Source organism: Sturnus vulgaris, chromosome 1 (assembly GCF_052056855.1).
Source record: "Sturnus vulgaris isolate bStuVul1 chromosome 1, bStuVul1.hap1, whole genome shotgun sequence".
In the NCBI taxonomy this organism is placed as follows: Eukaryota; Metazoa; Chordata; class Aves; order Passeriformes; family Sturnidae; genus Sturnus; species Sturnus vulgaris.
In genome coordinates this window covers 39,594,235-39,610,300 of record NC_142243.1, presented here as the reverse complement: position 1 = coordinate 39,610,300, position 16,066 = coordinate 39,594,235, and the positions used below count along the sequence as shown (strand labels likewise).

General features: G+C 38.8%; 1 protein-coding gene across 6 annotated transcripts in view; it reads right to left on the bottom strand.

Annotated features, from left to right (window-relative positions):
* Nucleotides 1-16,066, bottom strand: part of RARB (retinoic acid receptor beta) — a 319,234-nt gene that overhangs the window by 300,694 nt on the left and 2,474 nt on the right. For 5 of the 6 annotated variants that reach the window (XM_088164196.1, XM_088164223.1, XM_088164219.1 and 2 more), the window contains exon 2: nt 9,791-9,886. The gene's annotated coding sequence lies outside the window, so the exon portion shown is untranslated. The remainder of the gene's footprint in view (nt 1-9,790; nt 9,887-16,066) is intronic. The other variant, XM_088164209.1, reaches the window with a different exon arrangement.

Below are 16,066 nucleotides of genomic sequence, written 5' to 3'. Positions count from 1 at the left end.
CTAGTCTGACCCCACCTGGAATACTGTGGGCAGCTCCAGGGCTCCCGACAGACAGAGGAGGATAAGAGGGCTGGAGCACCTCTCCTGTAATGGCAGGCTGAGACAGCTGAGGTTGCTCTTCCCAGAGGAGACAAGGCTCCACAGAGACCTCAGAGCACCTTCCAGTACATAAAGGTGGCCTACAAGAGAAAAGGATGGAGAGAAACCTTTTACAGGGACATGGGGGAACAGGACAAAGGGTGACGACTTTATACTGAAAGAAAGCAGATTTAGATTAGAGGAAGAAAATCTTCACTGTGAGGATGGTGATGCACTGGACCAGGCTGCCCAGAGAGGCTGTGGATGCCCCATCCCTGGAAGTGTTCAAGGCCAGGTTGGACAGTGCTTTGAGAAGGGTGACCTAGTGGAAGGCCAGGTCCCTTCTAATTCAAACCATTCTGTGATTCCATGTTTTCCTTACTTGGACAAAAAGTATCTAAACCAGAGGTTGGATCCAACCAGCAAAGGACTGAACTGCAAAAGCAGTGGTTGAGCATATATTGAAGATGTGGTGAACAAATGGGTAGTACAGCTACACACTGCTGCCCTTTGTCAGGTAACCACTGGTCATGCACAAGTCCTAGCATCTTTCACAAGAGGAAAACTTCTTGGAGATTTTTGCCTTGCACTGAATTTTATCATAGCCAAGAACTGAGGAGCAATTTCAATTTGGCCTTTAAAGAAAAAAAAAAAAGGATAAACAACTGTAAACAAAGGAAGTGTATGAGAGCTACATGACAGATAAGTGGACTTTTATAACATTGCATATTGTAAAGTTTGCCAGAATGAATTGAAAGAAGAGTCAGTATCCTGGTTAAATCACATCCTGCTGCAGCTGTCCAACTTTATAGCTGAAATATTCATATCAATTCCATTAAACAATTACAGAAGGAAATCCAAAATATTACTAAAAGTATGTTGGCTTTGTGCTATCTTCTTTTCAGATTTAATAATAGATAAAATATTCTCAGCTTCAAAGAGTGATTTTTTTGTGTGTGTATTCACACCCTGGAGGCTACAAAGCAGTTGTCCTATGGAAATCCTAACAAACCTAAACTTTACTACACATTTCTGACAGACATTTTAGACAAGAAAGGAAGGATATTTTAGCATTTATGGAGCTGGCCTGACATTTAGGGGATCTCAATTTAATTTCCTTGTCTGCCAGACTTCCTTCATAATCCCAGACAAAGTAAATTATTTTCCTTTCCCTAGTTTCTCATCTTCAAAATGGAGAAGACCATTAAAGTACTTGAATCATGCAAGTTTTAAAAGACAAAAAAATACCATTTTCTTCTCCATCTTTGAGCTTTCAGGTAATTTTCTATCCATGGGAAAAATAATCTTCCAAAGGTTTCGACTGTATTCTGTTTTGTTCTCAAAATCAACAAAACACACTATTTATAAGTAACACACTTTGTATGTTGCAGATCTTTGTCACTGGAGAGTCTTCCATTTAAAATGCCTCCTCTGTGATAAGAAAAGATATTGAAGAATGAGCACAGGGAAAGTTAATAAACAAAATGCATTCATGGCCCATTACTTCAAATAACTTTACTATATAAATAGTCCACTCATCAAATAATGGCCTCAATTAACATTTAATTCTCAGACAATGCATTTGTAATGTACTGCAGGGATTAAAAGTTCTGCATGAATATCACTATTCTGGAAGTGCCACTACTTACAAGAGAAGTGCTGACATATTTTCCACTTGATTAAAAACAGTTTCTAGTCTTTCCTCACCCTGCTTTCTCTACTAGGCCCCCTTGTCCTAGAAGGGTCAAAAGAAAATATTTACTCTATGTAGGAGCTCCCAGTCTGCTGGCTAATGATGACCATCAGCCTTGCTTTTGAAATCCATAAGCACACTAGTGCAGCATTACTACAGAGCAGAAAACTAAGCTGTCCTTGTGATTTTGTTAAGAAAGCAAATGATGAGAATTCCCTCAGGTAAGTGCATGTTTCAATCCTTTTTACAACAAGGTAAAACAAAGCAAGTTTTTCACAGAATATTCTCAGTTGGAAGGGACTCTCAAGGATATTCGAGTCCAACTCCTGATTCTGCACAGGACATCCCCAAGTATCCCACTATGTGCCTGTGAACATTGTCCAAACACTCCTTGGACTCTGTCAGGCTGGTGCTGTGACCTGGGGAGCCTGTTCCAGTGCCCAAATACCCACTGAGTGAAAAACCTTTTTCTAATATCCAACCTAAACCTCCCCCAATACAACTTCGGGCCATTCCCACAGGTCCAGTCACTGGTCACCACAGAGAAGAAATCAGCATCAAAATAACCTGGCACACATAAGCTTAAAAAAAAAAAAAAAGTCAGCAGGTTAGCACTGCAAGGAACAAACATGAGACCAAGGCAACAATGGGAGAGGCTGACATTATGTGGACACTGCAACAGTGAAAAGCACTACAAGAACCGCTGAGATGCTTGGATGCTTGCTACTTGGTATTGCTAAATGTGAAAGACCTCCCCTCACCCAGCCATCTTGCTGCTAATGGTGAAAGAGCATCTTTGTAATATGTGGTTGCTTTTATCTTGCAATACAATGGCTGAGCGTTGATGAGAGGATAACTAAGTCAATTACTCAAACATCAACAAAACACATTCTAACAATGACTGCCACGTTCATGGTGTCATTTTAGAAACTGACTCCGGAACATTCAGATTTTTTTTTTGTGTCCTGTGGGTTTGACCTAAATCCTAATGAAATTAACTGCTAGAAGAAACCAAGCCAGTACGAGCTACTAGATTTCAAGGCATGATGCAAAATCTGCTGAAAAAGTCAACAGATGCTTCTCCTAGAAGCCAGAAAGGAGGAAGGCCAGAAAGCTCCTGGAAATCTAAAATGGACCTCAGTGTGCTTTGATGGTGAAGTGATGGAATAAATAAATTTTTAAAAAGTATTAAGAGTTAACCTGTGACAGAGATCCAATTATAAAATCCTGCCAAAACCCATTATTCTCAAAAAGTGTTTTAAGTCATGTTAGGACTTCTGCCTCTGGGTTCATCTAAGGCACGAAAAAAATACAATTCAATGAAAATTAAATAACCAAAAAAATAAAACTGCTCCTCACCCATTATCTTCCTCACAAGTATTGTCTTATTTTAAATTTATTGCTAATACAGTATGTTAGCACTTGTCCTTAATAAGCTCTGCATACATCCAAGAAAAGTGCATACACTGACAAAGATGCTTCTAGTTTTGCACAACACATGGCTTTTTTTATATGGTATGTTCTCTGTTGAAAACTACTCCCTCACAAAATGAAAATTCAGCAGAAACTCTAATAGCTTTCATATTTCAGTCTAATAGGTAGCATGGCATTGCACTGCCACCCACCTTTGCTACAATATTGCACAGCACATTTAACAGACATTTGCTTCCTTCACTCAGTCCTTACGTGCAGCTTCTGCAGGACCCTAGTATTAGCATTTAACAGAGTCTATGAGCATAAAGCACATTTATGAACACCTGCTAGAACATTTTATTTGCCTTAAGAGTTTTATTATAACTGCTAAATTTTCTTGCTATGCTTTATGGGCCAAATCCTGGTCCAGTTTTAGCCTCGACTCCCATTGACTTCAACAGCAAGCAGATTTGATTGTATGTGGGTTTCCATACCAATTCAATACAGCTTTAAAGAAAATGGGATCACTGGTAAGCACAATACTGGATAGAAAAAGCCAGCACTTAGCAGCAGCTCTAAATGTCCACTGAACACAGCCTTCAAAGGCAATTAAAACCAATAAACAAATAAACCCCACACTCAGAAGTCCATAACCTCCACAGTGCACTACAAAACCCACCCTTGTACTCGTAGAAGTACAAGGTATGAAGGTATCCCATCCACAAATGGCTTGGTGGGATGTATTAACACCAACTACTCCCTCTCACATCACTCACAGACGCTCCTGTCACCAAAATGTGGTTCTCTGTATTAAAGCCACCCAGCCATGTCGGTGTTGGTCACCTCCTCTGACACATCCAGACAGTCACAGCCCTCTTCAACAACACAAGACAGGCTGGAACAAACCATGCACAGCCAGAAGTTGTAGCTGATGAAGAAGAGTCCAAGGAAGACGTTGCAGAGGAAACCGTGTCAGAAGTCTGACTGTTCCAAAGATGTTCTCTACAGCTGCTCTTCTCTGACAGTTTTACCACCTTACTGGAGATATTTCTAACACCTCTGTGAGACTGATTGTGACTATATAGAAGCAACAAACTCCTCATAGCTTAGAGAAAGAGACGAATAGAGAACTCCAGGCAGTCCACATGGAACTCTTCTAAGAAAATTTAATCTCATTTGAAATTACCTAAGAGTTTACTTTGTCCACTGCTATTAAAAGTCCCAATATAGTAAGACAGAGAGCTAGCAAAAACAGATCCTATGGCAATGCCGCATCTGTTTCACAAAAGCTTGACAGTAAATGCTTGATTGAAAGCATACTATTAAGCCCCCCAAAATTCAAGCAATTATAAAAATGAAATTATGGACACAATGATGAATGACGACAAATGAAATGTTAACAGATCTAGCACCATACAAAAAAAATATTGATTTTCTCTGATTACTACTTAGGTGATCAGAGTGTATGAGGTCCTAGTTGCCTGCTTGCTCTAGATTTTATTAATGCTCCAATATCAGACACCCAATTTGGAAATCAATGCTTACTTCATCATTTTTCTCTGAAGGATCCTATTATTCACAATTGATTTAACAGAAATGAAAGGCTTACCATTAACAAGGCCCAGCTGCTGACACTTCTTAGATGAATTATTGAACTTCTAAGAGTGAATTAACTTAACCATCACCAAGACTTATTGTCTGATGTTTCTCATACCAAAGTCAGTGTATTTATAATTACAGAACCAAGTAGTAGAAAGTAACTCCTTTTCTGCCTCCCCCAACACCATATACACCAAGTAAAAAAAAGGTTTGCAAAGATAAAAATATGAGTTATGCACCAAATTCAGTCAGTTGGAGCTTAGTCTCTAACTGCCTTTTGACACCCTGAATCTTCATTTATTTCTAAAACTCATAGGTCATTTCAAGGTTCAGAAAGAGGAAATCCAATTTATGGCAAGTTACATCTTCTGTCAATGAGATTACTGCAGTCAAAGATCCCTAGGGCTGACCATGCCCTGCCAGAAAGCCTACAGAAGACTATTATTAATTCCCTTTAGGTACAAAATGAAGAACCGCCTTATGAATTGAGATAAAAGTAACAAATATTACACTACTGCAGGTAGAAGCAGCACTACCAGTCCATGGCAAAGCAGTGTAAATGTACAAAGCAAAAGGTCTATGTTCAGAACTTGCCATCTGAGCCAAAGAGCTCTCTCTGCTGAACATAAATTCATCATGCCCATTTTCCAGTCTGAGAAGACTATTCACTCAAGGTGAATTCAGATCCTCAAATAAAAGCTTTTGCTCTGCAGAATGAAAAGTTCAGTACCAAAAATGAGCAGGTTTGGAAGGGCAGATGATCACACTAGTCTCTATTGCAATCCTAGGAATGACTATGTAATCCTATGCAATTCTCAAGGAGGTACACTGCTCATAATGCTCTTCACGAGTCATCCTTGAGAAGCAGCAATAAAACCCCTGAGTGCCAGTACACTGCCCAGCTGCACTGATCTACAAACACATTAGTGTCAAGAGCACAGAGCTGTGCTAGGCAATATGTTATCCTCCAGCCACGGACAACAGGATCACAGCTGCCTGGTGACGCATCCAGAACCCCTGCTCAGCTGTCAAAACTAGTGAACATTTCAGGTCTTAGTGGATTTTTGGCTTATCTGTACTACCTGGCTGAATATACCTTCAAAATGCTAGAATGGCAACTGCTTTGTCCTTTAGCATTCATCATACTTGCAGAGGTCAGCTTGATTATACTTACCTCTGCAACTGCTATGAAGACTTCAGCACAAGATCAAGTTCAGACTCCAGATGCAACACATTCAGGAAGTCTTCTGGATTAATAACACAATTTTTTGTTTCCTTTTTATTCCACAGAATGGTGAGATAACAGACCTGTTCTATCCTTTTCACACAAGCTGAAAGTCAACAACTGTCCAAAATCACTAGAGCCTCCTCTCAAAGCCCTCAATGGATTTGAGTGCTTTCACACTGCTGGAGGCAAAACACCTGGGCCTTTTTCACCAGGGTTAGCATCTGAGGAAGATAGTCTTGGAACAAACCAATCATTTTTTAAATATTGTATTTCCCTTTCCTAACCCATGTTTTAACCCCTGCCTTACTGAAACTAACCTTAAAATTCTGCTTTGGACATCGAACAAACGCTTTAAAAATTAAGAAAAATAGCAAGGAAAGAAGCCTGACAGATAAAGCCCCCAATGTCATAGGTCTAACTACATTAGGAAAACAGGCCAAAATCATGGAATTATGATTATTTTTAAATATTCAGGTATCAAATATTTTCAATCCGCCTCTTCTCTACAGAATAACACTTTTGAAATGGAGAGTAGCTGGCCATAATTGAAATCTGGTTAAATTTGATATCTGCATAAAACATATCTCAGCAAGTAGGTTGTAACAACTTTTTAAAAAAAGACATGGACCTTGGCAGATATCCTGCTTTTCTTACACTCATTTCTTCCAGTACTTCCCACATTGTGAAATAACTCTTAATGCTATAAAGACAGTGCAGACTGCAAAAATTGGTCCTAGTGGTTCCAATGGGAGTAACGTGGTCAGAATTTGGCATTCAACAAAGTTTCCATTTCTACATAGGTTTCATTTATTTTTCAGTTTAAAAATAAGACCATATTTTGGCACGTAACTGGAGCTGCTCCTGCAACTCAAAAGAAATAACACTGCTGGCAAGCCTCAAATCTGTTCCAAGACAAAAAACTGTGTTGGCAGAACTTTTTCTAAAAGTTCTTTTTGACTAGAGGCAGAATTCAACACCAGCATAAATGGAGAAACTTCAGTGAAAACAGTTATGTTACACATTAAGTTTATATAATGCGAATATATTTAGCTGACATGGAATTAAAATTCTGTTGAACCAATTCTGTTTATCTTCTACATGTACATAATAACTTAGCACCAAATTCTGTAATCATTCTTCTGTGAATACTCTTTTCCCTCCTACATAAATGGTACTGTGCTATTTACAAAGGACCACAACCATGCCACACATTTTTTTAACGTAAGAGTTATCCAATTAGGATGTGGTGAAATTAAAGCTGCAAGATCTATATTCCTGCATCAATTACAGGCACAGAAGAAAATAACATAAATCTGACATTTCACAACTTCTGAGGGTTTGATTTTGCAACCTACTTTCTAAAATACCTTTCTCGCACGTCATACCCAAGGGTTTTTTTAGAGCATGAATACAGTTAACCAATGTGCAGCGGTGCTTCATCAACACAGATCACAGCAAGATTTGACTCCCAACTCCACTACAGCACAGACAACAATGAAAGCATTCAAGTACCTAGACAAAGATGCCCATGCCCCTTGGATATTCAGGATATAGCTGGTTGATGGATGGGACAAAGTACTTACAAGGAAACCTGTACTATTTTAGATTAACCGTTGAAAAAAACTGAACTGAGTTCTTCTTGCCAGAGAGAGGGAGAAAGTTACATGACAGTGGTATCAGGCTGCTTCAATCCTCTTGAAGAAAGAGCAATACAAAGCTTAAATATGCAGGTATTTCTAAAGCCAAGTTCTAAGCACAGCTTGCTTACTCTACCCTAAATACAGTTGATTTAACTTTAAATACAGTTGTTTGAGTATTGCATTGACCATCTTCAGTGTTTTGCCTTTTTGTCAAACCATGGGGGTTTTTTACATTCTGTTATACTGTTACTGAAGAAAAAAAGACAAAGAAATGTAGACTGAATTTATTTACCTTCAGATTCTTTAGAATTCGTATCCAATGCACCACAATTCATGAACTGCTTCAAATAATTTAACTAAACACATGAAGTAGAGGACCCATAAAGGTCTCTTCCAACCCAAACTATCCTATGACTTGCAACATTTGATTGTAAAAGTCAGTTTGCCTACACGTAAGGTATCTTTTCAATAAAATATACCACTTTCAATGTCCACTGACTTAAAACAATTCAACAAATAAAAATAAAGGTAACAGGTGATGACTACCTTCAGACCACAAATTAATGCAGTTAATTTGACCATCAATATAATTAATACAATGACCAGATAAGTACAGTTAGAATGCCAAATAAACTTAATACGCTTTATATATAAATAAAAACAAAATCGAATTCAAACCAAACCTCAGGTCTGAAATTCCAACCATCAGTCTCACTGAAAATAAATTACACAAAATTTTCAGCGTAGTGTGCCTAAGAACTGATGTCACAAAAATCATCAGATCTTCAAAAATTTAAGGCACATTTGTCACCAAGTATAGGAAAACACATTAATCATCTTTTTATTTCCACTGTACAAATAATGTACTACAGGTGTTTCAGAAAGGCTTTGATTTTCAAAAATGAGTGGTCTCTTTCTTTCCACACATTACCAAGTCTCACAGAGGCACATTTTAAAGGCTAAATCATGCCTTATGGGACACACTTAGGAGGAGGAAAGGAGGACATGCAACTGGCATTTGAGACATATTGCCAGTACAAAGCTGCCAAAAGCACACAGCAGGGAGCATGTTTTGGCTATCCATGAGCAGAATAAGCATGCACTTCTTAACCACTGCCAGCTGGCATTTGTTTCCAAATACAGAATGCTCACTAGGCAGTTTGGAGACTGGACATACTCCTAACCTTAACTATGCTCCCATAAAAACATAATGCTGAGATACCTCATTAACCATGCCTGTCTCTTAGCTGACTGCCAAATGAGAAAGACTGAAGACAAACAAAAAGGATACGTTTCTCCCTACACACAAAAAAAGTACTTAAAGTATATCCTAACATACTCTAGTGCTTACAGCAAAAGAGAAATTCTAAGAGTGTTGGAAGAAAATTCTGCCAGAATCTGAAAAAGCGGAAACACTGCCACTCTCTATTGTGCATAGATAGAAAAAGTGACATCCATAGACACAGAGTACCAAGAAAACATGGCAATGTATAAAAAGAGTGGCTGGCACTGTGATTATAAACTGTACTATCATGTTTAATACAACCTCTAGCGCTCCTCACAACAGACGCTCCCTGCTTTATGTGCTGGGGCAGATTTGTGGGTAGAAGATTAATGTCCCCCTCCATCTGTTAATGACTATATAGGTCCCCTGGGCTTTGCACCAAGGGTACTTTGCCCTTAGGATGGAACAAGAAATGGGAATTTGTGTTCATTACAACATGCACTTACTATTTCCAGCAACATTAGCAATTGCTAGATGTGTATTATTTCAACTTTATCTACCAAATACATGTTTTATCACGGTAGTTCAACTGTGATTCCAAGTAGATTTTCAAAGAGATCGGTTAAAAGGAGAACAAACCAACAGGGGGGCACTTTTCACTTTCAAAGTGCTTTCCTGACACACACAGCCTGCATCGGTATTTGCCCTGTAAGTGCTCTATTCATTAACTTTTCACTAGAGTTTCAAAGTGACTCCACTTTTTGGATTTCCCCTTCTCTGTCACTGATAGCCTGCTGTCATGGACCAAGCAACTCGGAAAGAAGAAATGTACCAGAGACCGCCATGCAAAGGAGAAAGCACTAATTAAAGTCTTCATTTCCTCCAGGGGGTTCTGTGAGTGGATTTTAACTTACCCCTGTTAACTGTACCTTTGCTCCTGAGACCTGGAGGCAAGTCAGAAGGAGCTTGACACCAGCATAGTCTTCATGGACCTAAGCCAGTTTGATATCCTGGAAGAATATAGGGAAAGAACAGTTACAAAATGAAGTTCTCAAAGAATGAGGCAAACATAGTCACCACCAGAACAATGACACTCAGAGCAAAATCAGAGATGATCTTAACAGTACCTCCAATATCCACAAATGAAAAATCAAAATCAGAGTGTTGCTTCACTAAAATCTCTGAATGTGGTGTCTCAGGTTTGTTTCATGCTTCCTTTCTTCCTTTTTTCACCCCTATCAATTGCAGCACTGAATTCAGTTCCCTCTCAAGGAAGAAATAGCTGTCCATGCCAAAATTACCTGTGAGCACCAGAGGGAATTCCAGGGGCAGTCAACCATGTCTACATTAACACCAAGCACGTATAACTAACTTCTCCCATTTTAATCAGCTTAACTTTGGAAAAAGCTCGAACACCTTTGCAGGTAAACCATCAACACAAGAAAATTCTACCCTCTTTTTATAAAAGGGAAATGTGATTTCAGCATATGACCTCTACCAATCCTTTTGATCCAAATGGGCACTGTTTCTTTCAAACCATTCCTGCCAATAAGAAAAGCAGAACAAGACTGTAGTCAAGAGGGGATAAGAAAGAAAAACGGAAAAGGAATTGCTCTGTACTGTCCTTCATCTTCAGCAGAGAATTTCCTGGTCTCAAATGCTACCAGAGTGAAAAAACTGCAGCCACAAAAGACAATTCTTTCCCTCTATATCAGCAGCAGTACAAAACAATGAGTGTTGAACTAACAAAGTGTTCTGCCTGTCTAGGCCTTAGTACTCATAATATTATTCTGAAAACAATTCTCTACTGGCTTCCCAAATAAGGAGATACTCTAAATCAAAGATACACACTTAATGTTGTTAAAATTAATTGTAAAACACAACCAAAAAAACCCAGCCTGATTTGTACATATTTTGTTTCTGTAACACAATCTTGTAGAATCAACAGAGCTGCTCCCAGATTTCCCATCTGAATCCAGTGATATTCAGCCTTTTTCTTATGCTTTCTCAACAAGGCATGCATTTCACCTTTCATTTGAAAATTAAAGGATTCATCTTTTCCTTTAATCTGAGTACAGCAGAGGAAAACACATTCTGAGTATGATTTAAACATACAGAGCAGGTAAAAGGGATTCAATGCTAATATTTCTTGATTAAGTCATTCTTAGGTCCTTTTGAAAGTCGGACTTAGAGCCAAAAAGCTCGAAAGTCAATGCTCAAAAAATAATAAAAATATACAGTTAAGAATATTAAAGACAAAAGCACAAGGAAGGTAAGGGACAGAGCAAAGAGCTGAGGTTTCCCTTTCCTGTAGGAGTACAAGACAGCACAAGATAGCATATCTCCTGACTGATATTCCTTTGAACAACAGCTTACTTTCCTTAATGTGCCTCCTCAATTGCCATCCCGTGGCCTGCACAGGTAGGCAGCCCCTGGAGAGAAAAGCCACCAATGTCTGTGCATCCTACAGAGCACTGACAGCAATCATTCAAGCTTTTATACAAGCTCCTTGTACCTCTGCAGAAAGGCTGCTCTCAATCTGGCCTCCAGAGAAAATGCAGCAACCTAGATTGATAACATCTACTTACACTGCTGCTGAGCAGACATAGACTGTCTCTGACAGTCTTTCTGAAAAGCTGAACAGCAGTCCTAAGCCTCTAACTCAAGTACTGGTAAAACACATTTAAAGTCAATTGCAAAAAAAATCCCAAACATATCTGTTTGGGGGAAGAGCAGGGGAGTTACTGTTGCTTATTTGTGGAGAAGGGAGGAATGTATCATGTCTGCACACACACATAAGACAGGTGTATGTCTCACACATGGGTAAAGGATAACAAATACAACAGGTTCTCCACTACAGAATTTTCCACTTTGAATGCATGGGCATCAATATAGGAAGTTCATGTTATTTCAGTGAGATACCTTTTGAATGAATAACACTGGCAGGATTGCAATTCATGTAACACATTATTTGATCATCACTAATTCAAGGACAAATTGAAGTCTGAAGGCCAAATCTATGGGGATTTCTGGTGACATCAGTAAGACCTCACACAAGTGCCGGTATTCTGCCCACCTTTGCACCAAGACAGTCCTGAGAAATGACTCAAAAAACAGTCAAACATGATGCCACAACTAACAACACTGAGCAACTCCATCAACAGAGAGTACTCTCATCACATCAGGAACAAAGGACATGTGAATAATCAATCTTAGAGAGCTTCAGTAGCCATTCTGCCAAAAAGAAATAAACCAACATTTTTTATCAAGGTGTAAATAATTTTAAATTTATTATGTTATATACCTTCCCAGACTTGTGAAGAACTCACCACTCACCAACAGCACCCACAGCCAAGTCCAGCAAAGACTACCACTTGACATGTGCCACGTTTATTAGTCAGAGCTTTTCTCAACACACAGCAGAAAAACTGTGACTGGTCAAGGCAGCAGCAGCACTTTGCCCAACAGTTTAAACTTGTTCCTTTGCACGTGCTCTTTATCCATTTTTATTCTAAATTATCTTGGCCATGAGTATTACAAAGGGCTCCTCTGATCCCACAAACAAACAGCTCTTTCGTTTTAAGAATGTAATTAAAAAGACTATTTAGCATAACTTCTACAATACTTATTTTCTCTGTAGGAAATCTTACAGAATCAGAATAATTTAGGCTGAAAAGGACCTCTAGAGGCCACGTCCTCCAATTCCCAGTCAAAGCAGTGCTGATTTCAAAGTTCGAACAAGTTGTTCAGAATCTTGTCCAGTCATGTTTCTAAATCTCCAAGGTCAAATCTTGCAACCTCCACAGACCTCAGGTCAGAGTTTAACCATTCTGATTGTTAATTGTTTTTCCTTGTGCCCAGTCAGAATTGCTCCATTTTTATATGTGACAACTGCACCTCATCCTTGCTCTGTACACCTCAGAGAAGAGCACTGCTCTCTGTTCTGAAACAGCTTATTAGGAAACAGAAGGCAACAAATCGCCTTCATCTTCTAATCTCCAGGCTGTGCAAAGACAGATCCCCCAGCCTCTCGCTGTATGCCGTGTATTTCAAACAACTGAAACAAGGCAGCTGCTCCAGGTTAAAACTCTTTAAATGATTTATGAAAATGTAACAAAACCTTTCACATACCTCACCTTGATCACACAACATTACTTTACAGGTCCCCTGACACAGGTAAGACCATTGGTACCTTATTTTCTGATCCCAAAGGAAGTTCTGAGGACCATCTCAGACGAGCAGCAAGCATAAAAGATTTGACAAGGTGATGCACTGAGTGGCATCTCCGATCACCTAAACACTCTGGAACAGCACTTTTTTAAGAGTACAAAGAAAAAAAATCAACATTAAAAAAAATATTTAATGTGGTTTAGAATGTAGCTATACAGCTTCCTGCAGTTGACCCCAGAAAAATAAGACATGTGATGTGTAATTTCCTTTGACTTTTCTTTGAACTCTAGATAGAAGTTCCTGCTTTAAAGAGTAAGATTTTCTTAATTAATTACTTTCACAATTTTTGGTTAATATTTCCAAATAGTACCTAATGCTAAAATATGTGCAGGTACCATGCAATTCCATGGGTTTGAACACTCCCTTAAAGAAAAACAGTTTCTAATCATTATTTCAAGAAAGGGTGCACTGCACTATTTTGATGAAATGAGCAGTACCCACCCCTTGCTTGATCATGTTAATTCCAAAGCATTTGCAGAGAATCTAGACATAGGTCAAAACAAGAAAGTCAAAACAAGAAGAAAAAAGTGCAAGAAAAAGAAGATCTGCTACCCTCACTGAGCTACTGAGAGCACAATTCCCTGCATGGCAGCACAAAGCATGCCCTCACAGGGCGTGAATCAGGTTTCATGCAGAGACCCAAGGAAGCCAGCTTTCTACACAACTACATAGGATGTTCCCCATATGCAAGAATGGGTTTAATAAAGGTTTTATTATTTATTTAGCACTTGTCTTCTATTACTTTGCTTGTCTTCTATTACATATTGCTGCCACAGAGAAAACTTTTCATATCTGCCTAGATAAGACCTAAAACCTCTGGAATCATGACTGACAAATACTCCAACTATCAGCAGCCCCAGACCTCAAGATTAAGCCGTGCAAGTTCAAAACCTGTCCACTTAGCAGACACAGCAGTTCCACCCAAGAACAAAATATGTATTAACACTGAAAAATAGGCATGGAACTATTTATACACACAAACACGTCTGTATATTCATTTGTGCATACTGTTGGCAGAACTGTGCATATTACACACATACCCCATACTACACACATAACCTTCAGCAATTTAAGAACAGTAGCAAACTCCAGTGTCAGCAATATTCATGAGAGAAAAGCCACGGCAAACACGCCAGAGCTGTCGCATGGTAATGGCACCTCACTAGTGAGCCTGCTGCAACTCTGGAACAGCATGAGCATCCCAGCCCCACAGTGCCCTCCTCCAACTCCCCACACCAGCCTGGACACTGGGCACAGCAGCACTGCATGAGGGGTACAAGACAAACTCATCCCCTCCGGAGAGAGGCCCCACTCTTGCACCCAGCATGAACACACACATCGGCACAGGACTCAGCTCTGAAGTTTTACACATGACCTGGAAAGGTTTTGCCATCACTTGTCTAGCAAAAAGAACAAAACCCACTCTATGTGCAAAGCTTTTTAATGCCTCCACAACTGGCATTTTTACATCTCCAGGTTGGGGTTTCCCCCCCTCTTCATCCTATCCTCTCCATTAGCTTACATAGAGACCACCTCCAGAGTGCCATGCTAATTAGCAACAGCTTGCACTCTGTATTAAAACTAAAAATAACCCCAAAAAATCTAGTGAAAAGAAAAACTCAATGAGCTCATATGCATTTCATCATTTCAGTAACATTGGCATATTTTAATTATACTTAAATAATGTTAATTCTGATCTGAGCAGCAGACTAACTATAATTGCTGGAAAATAAAGTTATAAATTAAATGCGAGATATGGTAGTCTATTGCCCTATAGACTTGCTATAAAGTGCTACAAAAATATATATGGCTGTAACCAAAACTAACAATAATAAGCTTACTGTGTGAGGATAAAACAAGGACGTGAACAGTACAGAAATGTTCAGCTGGTGTAGCAAATAAATCCTACAAAATGTAATGCCAACAAGCTAAACAAATATTTAATAAAATTCTTTCAACTTTCACTATAATGCGTAGGCCCTAAAAATAAGATAAAACATATTCCTTATAAGTAAATATCTATTCTATAAATTTTCCATATTTCCTGTACTCTGGCTTTTTCACAATGGGCCTTATTCTGTTTCCCTATGTCTGTACTTCCTATATGTTCAGTATTCACCAATCTATCTACCTTGAATACAAACTAAACTATGGATTACAGAGAATGAGAAGTTCAATGACTCTTCCAGTCTTAAAGATTTCCCAGTACTGTAGCAAACAGAATACTGCACATTGCTTTGTGGGAGGGAAATATGATTTAACTGACATTTCATCAGTGTCTTGGGAGTCAAAGGCCATCTCCTATAATATTGAATATTTAATCAGAACACAACCTACAAATAAAAAAATATTGGACACAATTTTTCTCCAGTATCTTTCCAAACAAATTGCTGTAACAATAGTTTGCACTTGCAATATTCACCGCAGTAGACTCCATTATTATAATTAAGATCAGCTAAGCTGTTTTAGGGAATTTCAATAGCTACTGTCTCCTCCTCATAGATAAACAAGAGAGAGTCAATGATATTGAAAGACAATAGATTTAATGCAGATAAGTCACAGGACTCAATACCACAAAATATTACTGAAACAACAGGTTATTAAACTGGGCAAGATATTAAAGTAAACCGCTAACTGAGAAGGGTTAGAAAAACTTCTGCCACAACAAAAAGCACTCTGTAACTGCTCCTAACAGCTGGATGGCAATGGCTGGACTTGGTATTGTATCCCACTGAGGAGTGGCAGCTTTTTTAATCATTGTTTGTATCACCTACGAGAAGAATCCCATCCTGGGGTGGAAAGTAATGGAAAACTAATCTTTGTCTTGAAAATACCTGTACTTCTTGTGTGAAGCACTAGTATTAGCACAGATCTGGTTGAACCTGCTAGCAATCTTAATTTTACATGTGTAAGTCCACAGAAGTCAACAGGAACTTAGTTTATGCTACCTACCCACCATA